Below are 19,188 nucleotides of genomic sequence, written 5' to 3'. Positions count from 1 at the left end.
CTTAATCCATATCTTCTGTGCCATGACAGGGCACTTCAATCGTCATAGACAGTTTTGGCATTCCAGGAATGGATGACCTTCCAATTAGAAGATTACACTTCCTACTTTGCCCCTTGTAGATGGTTTTGAACTCTGGAATTATGGGTGACATAAATTAAAGCTGCTGGTTAAAGATATGCCACCAGCCTTCTGTTCTTTCCTTTTAACTGTGGTCCAATTGTGCTCTACAGTAATGATCCTAGTATTTTATGCACAACTTGCCCAGTGGCTTACAATTATGTGTCACAAAGAAAAGTTTTAACTGTTTGTTAGGTGGCCTTGTCTGATGGCAGTACTGAGCATGTGGCATCTTTTTCTGTATCTCATAGTATCATCATGACACTGACTGAAAAGACCCTGGTTTCTGCAAGGTGTCTGCTAGACCAGGCTAGATTAAATAAAGATAATTATCCCTGAGTTTTTCTATTTTTTACATTGCATTTAGAGAGGTTTGGTTACTGCCCTTGGTGAATTTGGAAGGTCCTTTGTATGACATCCAGATCTTCCTACAGACGTGAATATAATCTGGCTACTAACCTGTCATTCTGATATAGCCTTCTGTCAGCCTCCTTAGCCAATTTGATATTTTAATTATTTATTTACTTATTTTTTACCTTTTCTTAAAGAAATAGGGTCTCACAATGTTGCCCAGGCTGGACTAGAATTCCTGCTCCTGGGTTCAAGCAGTCCTCCTGCCTCACCTTCCCAAGTAGCTGGGACTATAAGTGCATACCACTATGCCCAGTAATATTTTTATTTCTGTAATGTGTCATGTATCCAGTGATTGTTGTATTATGATAGAATCTCAGAAATGGAGAGACTCCTAGAAGTAATCAAATTTGGTGGTTTTTAAGCCTTTTATTCCCTCTAAAGGGATAGTAAAACTATTAAAAAATAGAATTTATCCCAATATGTAAATCAGAGAAAAGCTGAACTTCTGGTTCAGAGAGGAACACAGATGAAAGGCTAAACACCTCCATCATTTTTTACTCTCCTCCCAGCCTAGCCTTTTAGATATCTAGGGGCTCTGTGGACCTCAATATGAAAATCATAGTTCTGGAGTAATGGAAGGACTACTATATTAACTAAATCCTTCTAGCACCAGTTAGCACCAATTTGCTGCTTATTGCTTCCTGAGGGTAAAATTTTAAAACAAAACTATTCCAAGTTCGTCTCCTACATTTTCTATAGTATGAATTACCTACAGACACTCACCAGTCATCAAGAAGCTTATTGCTTATCTTGAATGTTCAGCCCCACCAGCATGCACTATAGGTATTACAGGCGAGAGGCTGACCTAAGTGACAGAGTGGTGCTCACTTTTTGATTTGATGATGATTATGGCATCTGGATAGCACTTAAGAGATTGGATGTACTAAATGAGATAGGCTCTAATTGTGTAGATTGGTGATTGTCAAAGTGTGGTCCCCTGACTAGCAGCTTAGACATCTTTCAAAACTTGTTAGAATACAAATTTCGGGGGGCTGGGTGCCATGGCTTACTACTGTAATCCCAGCACTTTGGGAGGCCAAGGTGAGAGGGTCATTTGAGGCCAGGAATTTGAGACCACCCTGGGCAACATAGTGAGGCTCTGCCTCTAGGTAAAAAATGTTTTAAAAATTAGCCAGGCATGGTGATGCATACCTGTAGTCTCGGCTACTGGAGAGGATCCCTTAACCCCAGAAGTCAGAAGCTGCAGTGAACTGTGATCATACCACTGCACTGCAGCGTGGGTGACAAAGTGAGGCCCTGCCTCTTTAAAAAAAAACCAAAAAGACAGCAACAACAACAAAAAAAACCGAACCAACATCAGAGAATACTATGAGTACCTCTGTGCAAATAAACTAGGAAATCTAGAAGAAATGGATAAATCCCTGGACATGTACACCCTCCCAAGTCTAAACCAGGAAGGAGTCGAATCCCTGAATAGAACAATAACAAGTTCTGAAATTGAGGCAGTAACTAATAGCCTACAACCAAAAAAGCCCAGGACCAGATGGATTCATAGCGGAATTCTACCAGAGATACAAAGAGAAGCTGACACCATTCCTTCTGAAATTATTCCAAACAATTGAAAAAAGAGAAACTCTTCCCTAACTCATTTTATAAGGCCAGCATCATCCTGATACCAAAACCTGGCAGAGATACAACAAAAGAAGAAAACTTCAGACCAGTATTCCTGATGAATATCAATGCAAAAATCCTCAATAAAATACTGGCAAACCAAATCCAGCAGCACATCAAAAAGCTTATCTGCCACGATCAAGTCGGCTTCATCCTTGGGATGCAAGGCTGGTTCAACGAATACAAATCAATGAAAGTAATCCATCACATAAACAGAACCAATGATGAAAACCACATGATTATTGCAATAGATGGAGAAAAGGCCTTTGATAAAATTCAACCTCCCTTCATGCTAAAAACTCTCAATAAACTAGGTATTGATGGAACATATCTCAAAATAAGAGCCATCTATGACAAACCCATAGCCAACATTATACTGAATGGGCAAAAGCTGGAAGCATTCCCTTTGAAAACCAGCACAAAACAAGGATGCCCTCGCTCACCACTCCTATTCAATATAGCATTGGAAGTTCTGGCCAAGGCAATCTGGTAAGAGAAAGAAATAAAGGGTAATTCAAATAGGAAAAGAGGCAGTAAAATTGTCTCTGTTTGAAGATGACATGATTCTATAATTAGAAGACCCCATCATCCTAGCCCAAAATCTCCTGAAACTGATAGGCAACTTCAGCAAAGTTTCAGGATACAAAATCAATGTGCGAAAATTACAAACACTGATATAGATCAACAACCGACAAGCAGAGAGCCAAATCGTTAATGAACTCCCATTCACAATTGCTACAACGAGAATAAAATACATAGGGATACAACTTACAAGGGATGTGAAGGACCTCTTCAAGGAGTACTGCAAACCACTGATCAAGAAATAAGAGAGGCCGGGCGTGGTGGCTCACGCCTGTAATCCCAGGACTTTGGGAGGCCGAGGCGGGTGGATCACGATGTCAAGAGATCGAGACCATCCTGGTCAACATGGTGAAACCCCATCTCTACTAAAAACACAAAAAATTAGCTGGGCATGGTGGCGCGTGCCTGTAATCCCAGCTACTCAGGAGGCTGAGGCAGGAGAATTGCCTGAACCCAGGAGGCGGAGGTTGCGGTGAGCCAAGACAGCGCCGTTGCACTCCAGCCTGGGTAACAAGAGCAAAACTCTGTCTCAGCCTCCTGAGTAGCTGGGAAAAAAGAGAGAGGACACAAAGAAATGGAAAAACATTCCATCCTGATGGATAGGAAGAATCAATATCATGAAAATGGCCATACTGCCCAAAGCAATTTATAGATTCAGTGCTATTCCCATCAAACTACCACTGACATTTTTCACAGAATTATGAATTACTTTAAATTTCATATGGAACCAAAAATGAGCTTGTATAGCCAAGACAATCCTAAAAAGAATGAAGCTGGAGGCATCACACTACCCAAACTCAAACTTTACTACAAGGCTACAGTAACCAAAACCGCATGGTACTGGTACCAAAAAAGACATATAGACCAATGGAACAGAGCACAGACCTCAGAAATAAAACCACACATTTACAACCATCTTTGATAAACCTGACAAAAACAAGCAATTGGGAAAAGTTTCTCTATTTAATAAATGGTGCTGGGAAAACTGGCTAGCCGTATGCGGAAAACTGAAACTGGACCCCTTCCTTACACCTTATACAAAAATTAACTCAAGATGGATTAAAAACTTAAATGTAAACCCCAAAACCATAAAAACCCTAGAAGAAAATCTAGGCAATACCATTCAGGACATAGGCATGGGCAGACTTCATGATGAAAACACCAAAAGCAACTGCAACAAAAGCCAAAATTAAGAAATGGGATCTAATTAAACTAAAGAGCTTCTGTGAAGCTAAAGAAACTAGCATTAGAGTGAACAGGCAACCTACAGAATGGGAGAAAATTTTTTGCAGTCTACCCATCTGACAAAGATCTAATATTCAGAATCTACAAGGAAATTAAACAAATTTACAAGAAAAAAACAACTCTATCAAAAAGTGGGCAAAGGATATGAATAAACACTTCTCAAAAGAAGACATTTATGTGGCCAAAAAACATGTGAAAAAAGCTCAACATCACTGATTGTTAGAGAAATGCAAATCAAAACCACAATGAGATAACATCTCATGCCAGTCAGAGTGGCAATTATTAAAAAGTCAAGAAACAACAGATGCTGGTGAGGCTGTGGAGAAACAGGAACACTTTTACACTGTTGGTGGGAATGTAAATTAGTTCAACTATTGTGGAAGACACTGTGGTGATTCCTTAAAACTCTAGAACCAGAAATACCATTTGACCCAACAATCCCATTACTAGGTATATACCCAAAGGATTAACAAATCATTCTACCCTAAAGACATGTGCACACATATGTTCATTGCAGCACTATTTATAACAGCAAAGACTTAGAGCTACCCCAAATGCCCATCAATGATAGACTGGATGAAGAAAATATAGTACATATATACCGTGGAATACTATGCAACCATAAAAAATAATGAGATCATGTCCTTAGCAGGGACATGGATGAAGCTGGAAGCCTTCATCGTCAGCGTACTAACACAGGAACAGAAAACCAAACACCACATGTTCTCACTCACAAGTGGAAGTTGAACAATGAGAACACATGGACACAGGGAGGGGAACAACACACACCAGGGCCTGTCAGGGGATGGAGAGCAAGGGGCGGGAGAGCATTAGGACAAATACTTAATGAATGCAGGGCTTAAAACCAGGACGATGGGTTGATAGGTACAGCAAACCACCATGGCACATGTATACATATGTAACAACCTGCATGTTCTGCACATGTATCCTGGAACTTAAAGAAAAAAAAAATACAAATTTGTGACTAGATCTTCTGAATCAGAAACTTTGAGGGTGGAGCCCAAGCAATTTGTATTTAATGAACCTTTTGGGTGATTCTGTTTCATGTTACAGTTTGAGAACCACTGGTGTCAGTGAATCCCGTGGCAATGCCAAAGGCTGGTCTGGGGTGCCTTAACCCTGCATCCCATTTCTATAGCATTCTTCTTGCTTTGCTATAGAAACTCAGTATTTTTTTCTTATGTGAAGTCTCAGGCGACTTCAGCTTCAAAATTAATACCCTAGCTTGGACTTCCAATTAGATTGCCACCCTACACCCCATTTGTGTAGAAATTCTGAACTAGCCACTGGATGTGTATATACACTAATTTTTAGATGTTACCTGGAAGCCTGGTCATTTATCAAAGGAAGTGATTTTCTGCTTAACTTACCAGGGCCTCATTTGTCTGAATACTACTAAGATAACTTGGGAATTGCAGACCTTTTAGCTGCATGTCTCTAGTGAAGGTCTGATGGAGGGTTTCCTAAGGGCAGTACCTGTGTAATTATAATCATCTTATCTGGGGTACTTTCTTATCATTATAAACTTGTTCCTGTTCTCTGTGTTTTTATGATTCACTAGGCAGTTATTCAGTATCCTGTGGTGGGTGATTCCTAGCCTGGGATCCCAAGAACCACCCTGATAGCAGAAAAATAAGCTTTGCTTGAATATGTGGTTATGCTTTTTGTGAGTGGAAGGTCAGTAGTCTTCATGAGATTCTAAAAAGGCTCTATTGCCTTTTACCCTCTTCCCTCAAAAAAGCTGATTTATCATTGCTTTAGTTGCTTTTAGATAATAGTTTTTAAGAAGTATTCACAAGATTTGCAGCCATTTGAACTGGAAGACTTTTCGGTTCAGATTTCACAATCCTATTTTAGCCTGTCTTGTCTACTCAGGCGTTACTGTATACATTAAGTCGAGTAAGACTGGTTCTATACTTGTGCAATCTTGCTTTTCTGTTTTTGGTATTTGAGAGTGTGCATATTTGTTGCCATCAACAATGGTAATGCATTTGGATAGTGCTTTCCAGCTTATCCAGTAATTTCAGGCATAGCTTCTTTTTAAAATTTGATACTGTGAGATATATAGAGCAGGAGGATATTAGCACTATTTTTTGCAGGTGATGACACCAAGGCTTAGTGTCATCACTGAAAACTAGGTTTACCTATCACAAAAGCTTTGGACACTCCCACTACGTTCATGGTCGGATTACTTCTAAATATACTTAAATGATGCCTAGAGAAGTCTCAAAAGCTCATTATATCCAAAAACCTGTTTACTGGCACATTAAATCATTATTATCTCTAAAGGAAATGGATCATGTTAAACTTTTGGGGTTTTTTTTTTTGTTTTTCCTTAATTTTTTTAAAAAACAAAACCTAGATATAGATATAATTTCCCCATTTCACAGCCAAATAAACCTGGCCCCAGCCCCTCTTTCTTCTGTATTCTACGGATATCTTTCAAAATCCTGTTCAATCATATTTTTTAGGATGTCAGGTCAAGAGATGGCAAATCATTGCCAGCTGGTGGCATCACCTCATTTTCATTAGATTGTTCTTTGGGTTTCAAAGACTAGTGCCCTTGTAACTTACATTACACAGCCTTAAAATTGCACATAAAAGTTTGCTGTGGAAGAGTAGCAAATGTAAGATAAATTGAGAAGGTTAAGGGGAAAACTGTGCTAAGAGCTTCTCATAAATGAATTCTCATCATAAAAGCACAGTGATTTTTCCAAGTGACAAATTAACTCAAGAATTGTGCTCTGCATTTTTAAACAATGTGCGGTAGTGTAAAAGGGTAATTCCATTTGTCTTTAAGCCAGAGGTTAGTGCCTCAGCATATTCCACTTGTGGTTTTTGACTAATAGTGTAGAAAAGAAAGCTGTTTATATAGATATTTAATTTATTTTTACTTTGCAAATGTGTTGTATCTATGAGTTAGTTGATAAAGAGATGTTGTGTATTAAGGCAGGCTGTCATAGAAAAGGTGTTTGTGTTGAGGCTTGGGGCCAAAGTATTTTCCAAAAAGAATATTTGTGCTTAGAAAACTTCTTATAAATAATCTTGTTCAGAAATTCCTCTTTTACTTCAGTGGGGTCACTGAAAAGGTGTCGGTCATTTATTTCAGTTCCCTGAAATTGGGTCAGTAGAAAAGATATTAGTGGAGTGTGGGTAGTTTTTCTTTCTGCCACCAAATTAGAGATTTGATTGTGACAGTGAAGTCTGAACAAATGACTTCATCTTTTTATGAGGAATATGCATATTAATGTCACTCAGACAGTTTCTTGGGGACATACAACATATTGGTATTAATTTTAGGGTTTGTATAATACAATCAGAATAAAAAGAAGAGCCCTGCCATCTTTCAGTCTATCTAGTGAAACCTGACAGATCATGTGGAAGTTCTATATTCTAGTCATTGATGTCAGTATTATGAGTTTAGACTGGGTTTATCAATAATAATATCTTTTCCTTTGCATCTTTCTACTGAAGTTTTTATTTTCCTTTCTTTGTTCTGTGGCCTTACTGTATTTTTGCTCCAGGATTTCAATTTGTGGGGCAGAGACAGTAGACATGATGTTAGCTAATTGCCTACAATGCTGGCTGGCATGGACTGGATCTTTCAACGTTGGCGCACAATGCCAAAGATCACATTTTTACTTGAATGAGGTTATTTGCTGTTTCATTCTGAGGGGAATCTTAGTATCTGGAGATGAATGAACGCATGCAGATGAGGGACAAGTGCTTGGTTCAGGAACTCCAGGCCATTTACACATCAGTCCTCCAACCGGTGTGGTGGTCTTTACGTTTCTTGGAAGCATAAAAGATTCAAGATTTGAGGATAGGAAGGAGCCTGAAGCAAAGCAGTTCCCTCCATTTCCCTAAAGTTCCTTTTAGCTCTGGATCTCTCTTGGAATTGTTCATTTTTTTTTTTTTTAAACTTTAGCATATTTTTTTTCTACTCAGAAAAAGCTATCAAAACAGCATTCTGAATCTCTTCTTCCTATGGTGGAACCTAGTATTATGGAATCTGTTTACATCTAAATAAGGAAGGTAAATTATAGTTTCAACAGCATGCCAGTCAGCAGAACTAGAAGCCGTAACATTTAAAAGAAAATTTATATTCTAATTTTTATTTGTTGTCTGTGTTCCATATTTTTTTCTTTTTTCTTTTTTTTTTTCTTTGAGATACAGTCTTGCTCTGTCACCCAGGCTGGAGTGCAGTGGCTCAATCTTGGCTCATTGCAACCTCTACCTTCCCAGTTCAAGCAATTCTCTTGATTCAGCCTCCTGAGAAGCTGGGACTACAGGTGTGTGCCACTACGCCCGGCTTTATTTATTTATTTAGATATGGAGTCCTGCTCTGTTGCCCAGGCTGGAGTGCAGTTGTGAGATCTTGGCTCACCGCAACCTCTCCCTCCTGGGTTCAAGTGATTTGAGCCCAGGTTCAAGTGATGCCTCAGCCTTCTGAGTAACTGGGACTACAGGTGTGTGCCACCATGCCTGGCTAATTTTTTTGTATTTTTAGTAGAGACGGGGTTTCGCTGTGTTAGCCAGGATGGTCTCTATCTCCTGACCTCATGATCTGCCCTCCTTGGCCTCCCAAAGTGCTGGGATTACAGGTGTGAGCCACTATGTCCGGCTCATAATTTTTAATCTGAGATCTTTTTAGAAGTGTTTATTAGTCCACAATATGGTAAACACATGGGAGATTTTTTTTTCTCTTTTTTTCCCCATAGTTTATTGGGGAACAGGTAGTGTTTCGTTACATGACTAAGTTCTTTAGTGGTGATCTGTGAGATTTTGGTGCACTCATCACCTGATCAATACTGTACCCAATTTGTAATCTTTTATCTCTCACCCACTCCCTCCTATTCCCCCTGAGTTCCCAGAGTCCATTGTGTCACTCTTATGTCTTTGCATCCTCATAGCTTAGCTCCCATTTATGAATGAGAACATACAATGTTTGTTTTTCCATTCCTGGGTCACTTCACTTAGAATAATATTCTCCAATCTCATCCAGGTTGCTGCGAACGCCATTCATTCATTCCTTTTTATGGCTGTGTAGTATTCCATGGTATATATACCACAGTTATTTTTATCTTCTCATTGATTGATGGGTATTTGGGTTGATTCCACATTTTTGCAGTTGTGAATTGTGAGAAGCCATAGCTTGATGGGTGTTTTGTGGTTGTATACTCATTTGTCTGGATGGACACTGGACATATGTAGGGTTAAGAAATACATGTGTGATTAGAGGGCTTACTGTTTATTGAAAAACATATTACCATTAAATTAGAGTCTATTGACTTATGATCTGATTTCAAAATAGCTTTGGCCAAATAACTTAAAGAGACTGTTTTCCTTTCAGTTGGCTTTTAACATGTATTCAGCCCATGATTTTTTTTCTGTACTTTGAAAAATGTGGGATAAAATTCACATAACACAAACACTATGAGTATTTTTGGTCAAGAGAATTTAAGAAAAGTTAATTGACTCAATACTTGGTTCATTTTTTTTGGCTCTGATGGCTCATAGGCTGGGTGCTATAAAACCAAGTCCTGCCTTCAAGGAGATCACAGCCTCCTGCGGGGATAAAAACGTGTAAACAAATATTAATAGAGACATGTTACAAGGTGCCCTCTGATTGCCAAGGATATTTATTACACTTTCCTCTTTGAGCCTGCCTCTGAATAGTGGAATCTTTTCCTCTTGCCGTGCCTTTTTTTTTTTTGAGCAACTACTTCACTGTCTTAATGTTTACTCTGTTAGGGATTTCATACGAAAGTTAGAATTTTGTCAGCCACTCGGTGCTTCTGAATGTCTTTTGCTTCCAGCATTCAAAGGGCAGAAATGTAAGTGGTGATGCCTGAAGTTAGTGTATTTGTTGGGATTATAAAACATGTAGCACATTTAGGATTTGTTATAAAAAAGCGATTTTTGGATGTTGAAATGTAGACTAGGTTTATACAAAGCTTATTTTGCCTGCAAGTCTGTGGCAAGACTGTTGCACAATAAACTCCAAATCTGCTTTGCTTTCTTAAGCCAGTCTTAACATTGCACATATTTGTTTTTATTGTACGTTTCACCTTTCTCCCTTCCAAAAAACCCAAGCCAGAAAAGGGTCTACTTACTGTCTTCTTTGCTTTGAAGTTTCCTGAAATATTATCTCTTTCTCTGTTTTGTTGTTGTTGTTGTGTTGTTGCTGTTATCTCTTGCATGTTTATAAATGTAATAGCAATCAGTGCCTTTTCCATTTATACTGGTAAATTAGCTGAATAATGTTCATAAAGATCTTTAGAATCCTTAGAGAAAGGACTAAATAAAATGAAATAGTATTATGCAAGATGAATAAACTACTTTCCTGTATTAAGCTGAGTTTTATTAAGGTGAGTTTTTTCTCAGTGCTAATCTTTTTAAAAAAATTTATTTTAGGACTCTAGCTGTATTAATAATTAATGCTCCCTCCTTTCCCTACTCTAAGGCACTTCTGAACTGGCACAACTGTCGTTTTTCTTCTTATAAAATATAGTATCTCTAAAATGTTACTTAAACATTCTTTGATGTCTCTTCCTTGGCCCATGATTTGTAAAATTTGACTTTGATAATCTTATTTTATTAAAATCTCGCAAGATTTTTGTCTAGTGCTAGAATATAATTTTCATAGCTAAATTTTAAACTTTAGACTTCAGTTTTATTTTACATCTCCATATGTGAAAAGCTCAAAGGGCAAACATCTGGTTATACTTTACAGTTTTACAGAAAGATCTTTTTCCTCTTTTCACCATCTTGACAACTGAGAAAGTTAAGGGAATAGTCAACAGACTGGTTTAAGAGAGCGGAAATGCTTCCAGTGTTCTGGAATTTGCTTCCCCCCCGGTATGAAAGCTTATATTTGTAGCATTCAAAGTGATGTTTTGTAAAAATGTGAAGGACAGGTGTTTACTCTGTCTTTGACCAAGGTGAGAATTTGAGATGGAAAAGTCAGGCTCTATATAGGGGATGTTTTGCAAGTTGACCAGTCTGTCAGTTTTGTTACCTACCAATGAAACTGAAAGGTAAGTGAAGGCAATGCAATTTCACAACTCATAGTACAGCTCTAAAATCTTTTTTTTTTTTTTTTTGGTTAATGTATTTTAAGCAGTTGAATATATTTTCCATAAATTTTACTGCTTTCCATTTACCTTTGAATAGAAGCCAATGAGGAGAAGTATTTAAAAGGTTATGAGCAATAACAGAATGAACTGTTGGAAAAGTCCTTTTGTGGCTTTCCTCAAGTGTGTGCTGGTGGAAAAATTACTGTAATTTGATAGTGAAATGTTGGAAAATGATTTTATTTACTATTTAGAAATAACACAAATAGGCCTTGCTTTTGAAATTCACAGGTTCAAAACATTTAGTTATGCCTCACTACCTCAATCTTTGCTCATTATGCTTTACATTGGTGGAATTAAATGTGACACACTGCAATGTTGGATCAGCCCCACGGTTCTAAAATACAGGGTTTGATTAAATTCTACAAAAAAAAAATTAAGATACTGTGCTGTTTAGTGTCCGAAATGGAGATTTGTGTAATTTTGTTTTTAGCTTGAAGTTGTCTCAAGGAAAGAAAGCATCCCAGTAATAGAGGAGGAAAAGAACATTAAGAATACTCGAGCATTTCAACTTGCTTGTTGAAATCACAAAAGATTCTTTGGCTTTGGAAAAGGAAATAGTTTGTTCAAAGCTAAATCCTTAGCGTCTGTACTGATCATAATATGGCTAGTCTCCTGGGAAATGGCACTTTTAGTATTTGTGTCTGCCCATGTCAGTAATAAACACGTGTTTATTGGCCATTTGGTGCTGAAGCATCCAGTTTTATCTTTTGGATATCCAAGGGCATGTGTGGATGAAGGTCACAGCTTCATGATGCTTGTTGTGAGGCTCTTGGGTTTCAGTAGGAAAGCTAATAGTATAATTCCCATAATGCCTAAGAAATTATTTGGAGGCCATCCTCTGATTCTTTTGCTTACCTTGTACAGGGACTGTCTATACAATTTTTCCCAGACTTGCAATCAATGGTGTCATTAACTTGTGCTTTAGAATTCGTAAGTTTATATGAGCATTTTCAGTGGCCTAAAGTCACCTGTCATTTGTTTTAATGGTTAAGGGTCAGGAATTGAAAGTAAGACTGGGATTTTAGTATCAGCTGTGCTTCTGTGTGATTTTAGTTATTTAATTTCTGTAAGCCTCAGTTTTCTTATGTATAAAATGGGTATCCATTCATTCATTTGTTCATTCGTCCATTCAATAAATATTAAGTAATTCCCATGTGCCAGGCCCACTCTTGGTGCTGGAAAGTGAGCAATGGGCAAAGCAGAAAAAAATCTCTGCTGTCATAGGGCCTCAATTCATGGAGAAATGGAATGTAAATTAAAAGAAATTAACCATTTCGTGTATTTAACACATTAATACATATGAGATGATGACAATTGCTACAAACAAAATGAAACAGCATCAGGGATAGAGACAAGATTGGAAGGCGATTTCTATTTCACGTGGGGTAGACAGGAAAGGCCTCCGTAAATAGGTCGTATGTAAGCAGAGACACAAATGAAGAGGCGGATGATATATGAGGATATATCTGGGGACAGAGGCTCCAGGGAACAGCAGATCTGGCAGGCATTGCACATTCCTGAGGTGAGAGCAAGCTTGGTGTGTTAGAAGGGCAGTGAGAAGCCAGTGTGGCTGAAGTAGAGTGAGGCAGGGTCAGAGCAGGATGGTAGTAGTGCCCAGCTTGTAGGGCTGCTTAGGAAATAACATACTCAACATGTACTTCATACATTTTAAAATAATACAAAACTATAACAATTGAGATTTATTTTGGGAATGCAAAAAGGGTTCATCATCTTATTAAATATAAATAGAAAAAAGGCATCTGATTATTTTTTATAGAAAAGGCATTTGATAACATTTAATCTCTATTATTGGTTTTTTTCTTTTTTTCTTTTTTTTTTTTTTTTTTTTTGAGACAGGGTTTCACTTTGTTGCCCAGGCTGGAGCACAGTGGCACAATCATGGCTCACTGCAGACTTGAACTCTTGGGCTCAAACAATCTTCCCACCTCATCCTACTGAATGGCTGGGATTACAGGTGTGCACCACCACGCCTGGCTAATTTTTTTATTTCATTTTTTTTTTAATAGACGTGAAGCCTTGCTATATTGCCCAGGCTGGTCTTGAACTCCTGGCCTTAAGAAATCCTCTCACCTAAGCCTCCCAAAGTGCTGGGATTACAGTTGTGAGTCACTGTGTCTAGCCCTATTGTTGATTTTTTAAAAACCCCTTAAAATATAATAGGAAAATACTTTTAGCAAAGTAAAGTATGTTCATCACAACCCAAAATTATCTGAGCCTAAACAGGAAATTTGAGAATATTTCCATTAACATCAGAACCAAAATAAGCATGTGTACTATTTTCACAAATTATTAATGGTGTTTGGAATCATAAACCAATGCTGCTGGATGAGAGAAAAAAATGACGTTATCAAGGTATAAAAATCAGAAAGGAGATAAATGAATGTTGTTTGCAAATAATGAGAATATATGACTCGTATATCCAAGAAAATAAAATGAAAAACTAATTACAAAGAATATGATAATCTATAAATGTGCCTGGATGCCAAAGTAATGTGTCAACATTCATAACTTTCATATATGCTAACAATAACCAGTTAGAAGATATTTTGGGGAAAAAGGCCATTAGCATAGAAAGGTGAAATACCTAAGAATAAACTTAAGAAAATGCCAGATATAGGCAATGGGGATAGAAGCAGCAAACCACATTGCCATGTATGTACCTATGCAACAATCCTGCATGTAATTTGCATGTACCCCAGAACCTAAAAAGCAATAAAATATATATTTAAAAAAAGAATAAACTTAAGAAAATAATATGTATGCTGTATGTGAAGGCATTTAAAAATGCTCCTGAAATATTAAAAAAAGATATAAAAAATGGAAAGGTCCAACATATTCTTAAATGTGAAGATGCCAATTCTCCATGAATTATTTATGTAATTCCAGTAAAAATAACAACAGGATTTTTTGGGGCCCTAAACAAGCTGATTCTGTGGTCATTTGGAAAAGTAAACAAGCACAAATAGCTAGGACAATTCTGAAAAAGAGAATAAAATCTAGCTTAGTAAGGTTACAGTAATTGAAACATTGGTATTCCCAGATACAATATTTAGCATAGATAAAATAAAAATAAAAATTTGATAATTTCAAATTCGATGGGAAAGTTGTTTAGTTCCATAAATAGTAGAAGGATAACTAGGTAGCTGTCTGGGGGGAAAAGTACTATTTGCAGCAGTATCTCAAATGTCAAGACAAAAACCAATCTATGATAAACAGAAATTTAAAACATAAACTAGATTATAGAATAACATGGAGAAATTGTTTTATAATTTTGGAGTACATATATATGGCCCTTCTAAGTAAGACAGAAAACTGAGAAGCCATATAAGAAGAGACTGATATATTTGATTACATTTTTAAAAAAAACCTGAAAAGCTTCTGCATACTTCAAGGAACAAGAAAATTGGGGAAAATATTTGCTTCTCAAATCATGAAGGGACTAGTTTTCTTAATAAAAAGCTCCTAAAAATCCATGACAAAAAGTCCAACAACCCAGAAGAAAAATGGATAAAGGATACAAATAGTCTAAAAGAAGGGAAATAACTGGCTTTTAAACATATGGAAAATGCTTAACTTTACCCATTATCACAGATATATTGCAACTACACCGAGGTACCATTTATCGCTGTTAGATGGACAAAGGTTACAAAGTCTTATAACCTATTCTGTAGAGAGTATGGGCGCAAAACATTAGTCTATTTAGTGGGCAATTTAGAAAAATCTATAATATGAAAAATTGCATATTCCTTTGTCTAGGAATTTCAGTTTTAGAAATTTATCCTAGATACAAAAACACAGTCCTAGACATATGTACATTCATACGCACTATGAATGTATTCTGCATATACTATACATACTTATTACATGCATGAGAAAATGATTTATGTACAAAGATACTCATTGTATTAGTGTTTATAATGGCTAAAGGTTGGGAATAACCTAATGTTCATAATGGGATACTGAATAAATACATCGAGTTACAGCTGTACACTCGAAAATGTGCAGTCATAAAAATTCACACCAGTGAATTCTGTTTATGTACCAATTTGGAAATATTGCCAATGCATGTTGTTTGCTGAAAAGTGCAAGGTATAAAACAGTGTAACATGTTTTTGTGTAAAAAAAAGATATATACAAGATGTTTTGTTTATGTATGAAAAAATACAACTTCTGGGAAAGAGAACTTGGTGGCTAAAGACATGCCTAGCCTCTTTTCAAAAAAAATCTGCATGTGGCACATGCCTTGCTCTTAGCACTTATTACTTGCTAGTGGTGGTGGTGATTTTCATTGTAAAAACAAGATTCCTTTGCCTCACGAGTTGATTTTTAACAGCTGAGTCTGGAAGAGGGAGGCTATCTTATTATAAATACTGCTTAATGAGTGTCAGACTAGGTTTTTCACCAAGAACGCTGTTTATACTTCCTGAAGTATGTTTCTTGGAGGTTATCAATACTAGCTCAGCAAACCAAAGATATCAAATAATATTGGGCTAAACAAAACTGAGCAGGCTTCTTTTCTACGAGGCCTTCTTAGAATCTTAATATACATAATGTGCTTTGTAAATATTCAAGAGGTACATTTAGAATGTGGCATTTTCCCAGATTTATTTAATTACAGAAACTTAATGACTATTTTAAAAAAACACCTTAGGAGTAGTTGTCACATTGGGAAGCATCACTTTAAAACTAGAATTTGGTTTTGTTCACCTTCATTATTCGTTTTTTAATTTAATTTAATTTATTTATTTTTTTGGAGATGGAGTCTCACTCTGTCACCCAGGCTGGAGTGCAGCGGCACCATCTCGGCTCACTGTAACCTCTGCCTCCCGAGTTCAAGCAATTCTCCTGCCTCAGCCTCCCAAATAGCTAGGACAGGTGCCTACCACCACACTTGGCTAATTTTTGTATTTTAGTAGAGACAGGATTGCCATGTTGGCCAGGTTGGTTTTGAACTCCTGACCTCAGGTGCCACCCGCCTCAGCCTCCCAAAATCAGTATTCTTGGTGTATTTCTAAGATACTCGTGGTCTCTGCCTGCCTCCTTTTCCTTCCCTTGTGATATGCTCCAATTCAAGAATTTGTTTTGTGGTTGAGACCCTCCTAAAGTCATCCAAATTACACTGAGTTTCTTGGGTAAAAAAGAATTGTATGTAATTAATGTTAAATCTCAGGGATTGATTGAGTGGAAATTGAAGATTGAAGCTTCATTTGGTTCAACTTTTCCCAGAGCTTTAGAAGGTTTGCTGTTGAGAGGAGGAATGAAATCAACTTAATAGGTAGATTGTTGAGGAATTGTGAGCTTAACATGGAGAAGACAGCACTACTGTGGGAGTTAGAAGACATGGCTTCTACCTCTGTCTTTGTCTTTTACCACAACTTAATTTTGAACAGGTCACTCATCCTCCCTGTGCTTCAGTTTTATCCTCTGTAAAACCCAGGGAATGAATTTAGGTGATCCATATGGGTCCATCCATTTTAAGACTTTAAGTTATTATTAGTGTGCTTAATGAAACCAGTGAAGTTTGTGGACTTGTGTAGAATGTTTTGTTCTACTATGGGAGTTTTCACATGTGAATCTATTGTATTACTCTCCCAGTTCAGTCGTTTTTGAGAATGAAATCTTTCAATAATTAGCTCATAGTAAGCTTCATGTATTTGAAAACTTGTCTAATTGTTTGAAACTTTTCTCTTTATTGATTGGTTGGTTAATTATCCTCCAGGAAAGCATTTGATTTTATTACAGATCAATTAATACAATGGATAATCCACACCTCCTGTATAAAAGTGCTCCGCACGCCCATTTGTTTCTCTGATGTATGGAGAAATCCATGATGTAGATATTAATTCTCTCTCCCCACCCCTACAAAGTGTTCATTTGGTGGTTTTGCTGTGCTTTTGTGTACTCTCTGCCCATTAGCGTTATTTCTGAACTTGACATAGTAGAGGTCTAAATTCACTGAATTTATGCCATCTGGAAATGAGCTTTATATTTTGTTCCTCTGCTGAAATTAGGGATGTGATATAGCTATTATACAGAAGGACTGTGAGCCTGAATTTGATTTTATTATGTGGAGGTACAATGTTTTGTTAGAAGAAAAGCATTTGCCTGGGGAGAGATTTGAGTGTGACTGAATTGCTAACTGCCAACTCCCCCCTTTTTAGCAGGAGACATATTTTGTTTTTAAATGAGATGACAAGCAAGAGAATTATCAAGAACCAGTGAATTTTAAGAGACTTCTTTCAATTTACCTGAATTCCATTTAACCTTGCTATCCATGTCATTCTGTGCATTACTCTCAAAGGACTCGGCTTCCTTTGAAGTCCCGAAGCATTGCTGCTGGCAGAATCATGATGGTAAAATTAACAGTGGTTCTTAGTAAAACCCTTAGCTGATACCCAGCAATGCCTTATTACCTAAGTAAAAGCATATGTGTGCGAATGCCTAAAATTGTAGAGTGTAAGGGGAGGATATATGATAATGGACACTGAGATGGGAGAACTGTTTCTCATGAATTAGGGATGCCCTTTCATAATTCACAAGTTGCAAGATGAGAAAAGGCTTGAAATCACCTGAAAAGCATCTGGCAGCAATCTGTAATTCTTAAGAGTAGGTAGAAGAGTCTGTATCTCTCCAGCTGGTGATGATAAAACTGTTCATGTGAGATATGGAAGAGGTGGAATTCTGTTACTTGTAAAACCTCTTGTGACTAAAGCCCAGAGATTTGGTTATGAGGCGATACTTATAGTTCCCAGGTGGGCACAACTTTTGTAGAGAATTCTAGGGCCATCTTTTATTATATTGGACTATTGCAGAAAAATTATTATATGAATGAATGGCGTACCTTTTGGGGCTTGAGAAATCCTGGCTGTGTAGAGATTTTGAAAAGACATACTTGTTGTATAGGACCGACTTGAATTGCTCCCCTCAACCCATCTAAAGTTGAGAACTATTTAGCCTAATATTTATAAACTATATCAGAAGAAATTGCATCTTGTTTTTTTCTTTTGCATAAGTAGTTGTGATCACATGTAATTCCAACATTATACTCTGCTTTTTCTTTCCACTTTGTATTATAAACTACATTTTCCCATTTTATTATAACTCATAACATCTTTCTTTTTAATTTTAAAATTACTTTAAAAATTGGCATAAAATTATCTTGGAGAGGTGGCTTACACCTGTAATCCCAGCACTTTGGGAGGCTGAGGCGGGCAGATTATGGTCAGGAGATCGAGACTATCCCAGCCGACATGGTGAAATCCCGACTCTACTAAAATATAAAAATACAAAAAATTAGCCAGGCATGGTGGTGAGTGCCTTTAGCTCCCAGCTTCTGGGGAGGCTGAGGCATGGGAATTGTTTGAACCCGGGAGGCAGAGATTGCAGTGAGCCAAGATCACGCCACTACCCTCCAGCCTAACGACAGAGTGAGCCTCTGTCTTAAAAGAAAAAAAAAATTGACATAAAATTGTATATGTATTTATCATGGTTTGATGTTTTGAAGTATATTTATATATACAGATTGTGGAATGAAGAGTTTTTAATGGCTGACAAAATTGTGATTAAGTAAATTATGTAGTTGTGGCAAGTTTACTTGACTTCCTCAGTTATTGGCATTTAAATAGTTTCTAAGTTTATTTTTTTTAAAACCCTAAGACAGGGTTCTTGCACCTATGCGAGAAAAAATATGGGGCCAATCCATAGAGTAAAGTGAAGGCAAGTTTATTAAGAGAGTAAAGGAATAAAAGAGTGGCTACTCCATAAGCAAAGCAGCCTGTTTCCATGTTTTAATTTAAGTATAGTATTTATTGTTTCCTTAAAAAATGTGCTTTCTTGGACATTTTTTCTGGCTTCCATTTATTGTGATGTTGAATAGTGGCTTCCTGTGGTTTTGTTTAGTATTTATGTTAGCTTCTGCCTAACTGCTAAGGGTTAGTCTCTCTAAATCTTTTTATTGCTGTCCTGGACACCTCTAGGTTTTGTTCTATGTGTTTCTACCAGATAGGATAATTTACTA

The 19,188-nt window shown here is 37.1% G+C and overlaps 1 protein-coding gene across 4 annotated transcripts in view; it reads left to right on the top strand.

Annotated features, from left to right (window-relative positions):
• Positions 1-19,188, top strand: part of FAM160A1 (family with sequence similarity 160 member A1) — a 278,667-nt gene that overhangs the window by 60,278 nt on the left and 199,201 nt on the right. The gene's annotated exons all lie outside the window — the stretch shown is intronic.

This window comes from Sapajus apella, unplaced genomic scaffold, assembly GCF_009761245.1.
Source record: "Sapajus apella isolate SASKATOON/1434 unplaced genomic scaffold, GSC_monkey_1.0 scaffold61, whole genome shotgun sequence".
Classification (NCBI taxonomy): domain Eukaryota; kingdom Metazoa; phylum Chordata; class Mammalia; order Primates; family Cebidae; genus Sapajus; species Sapajus apella.
This window is presented reverse-complemented; position numbering and strand designations above follow the sequence as displayed.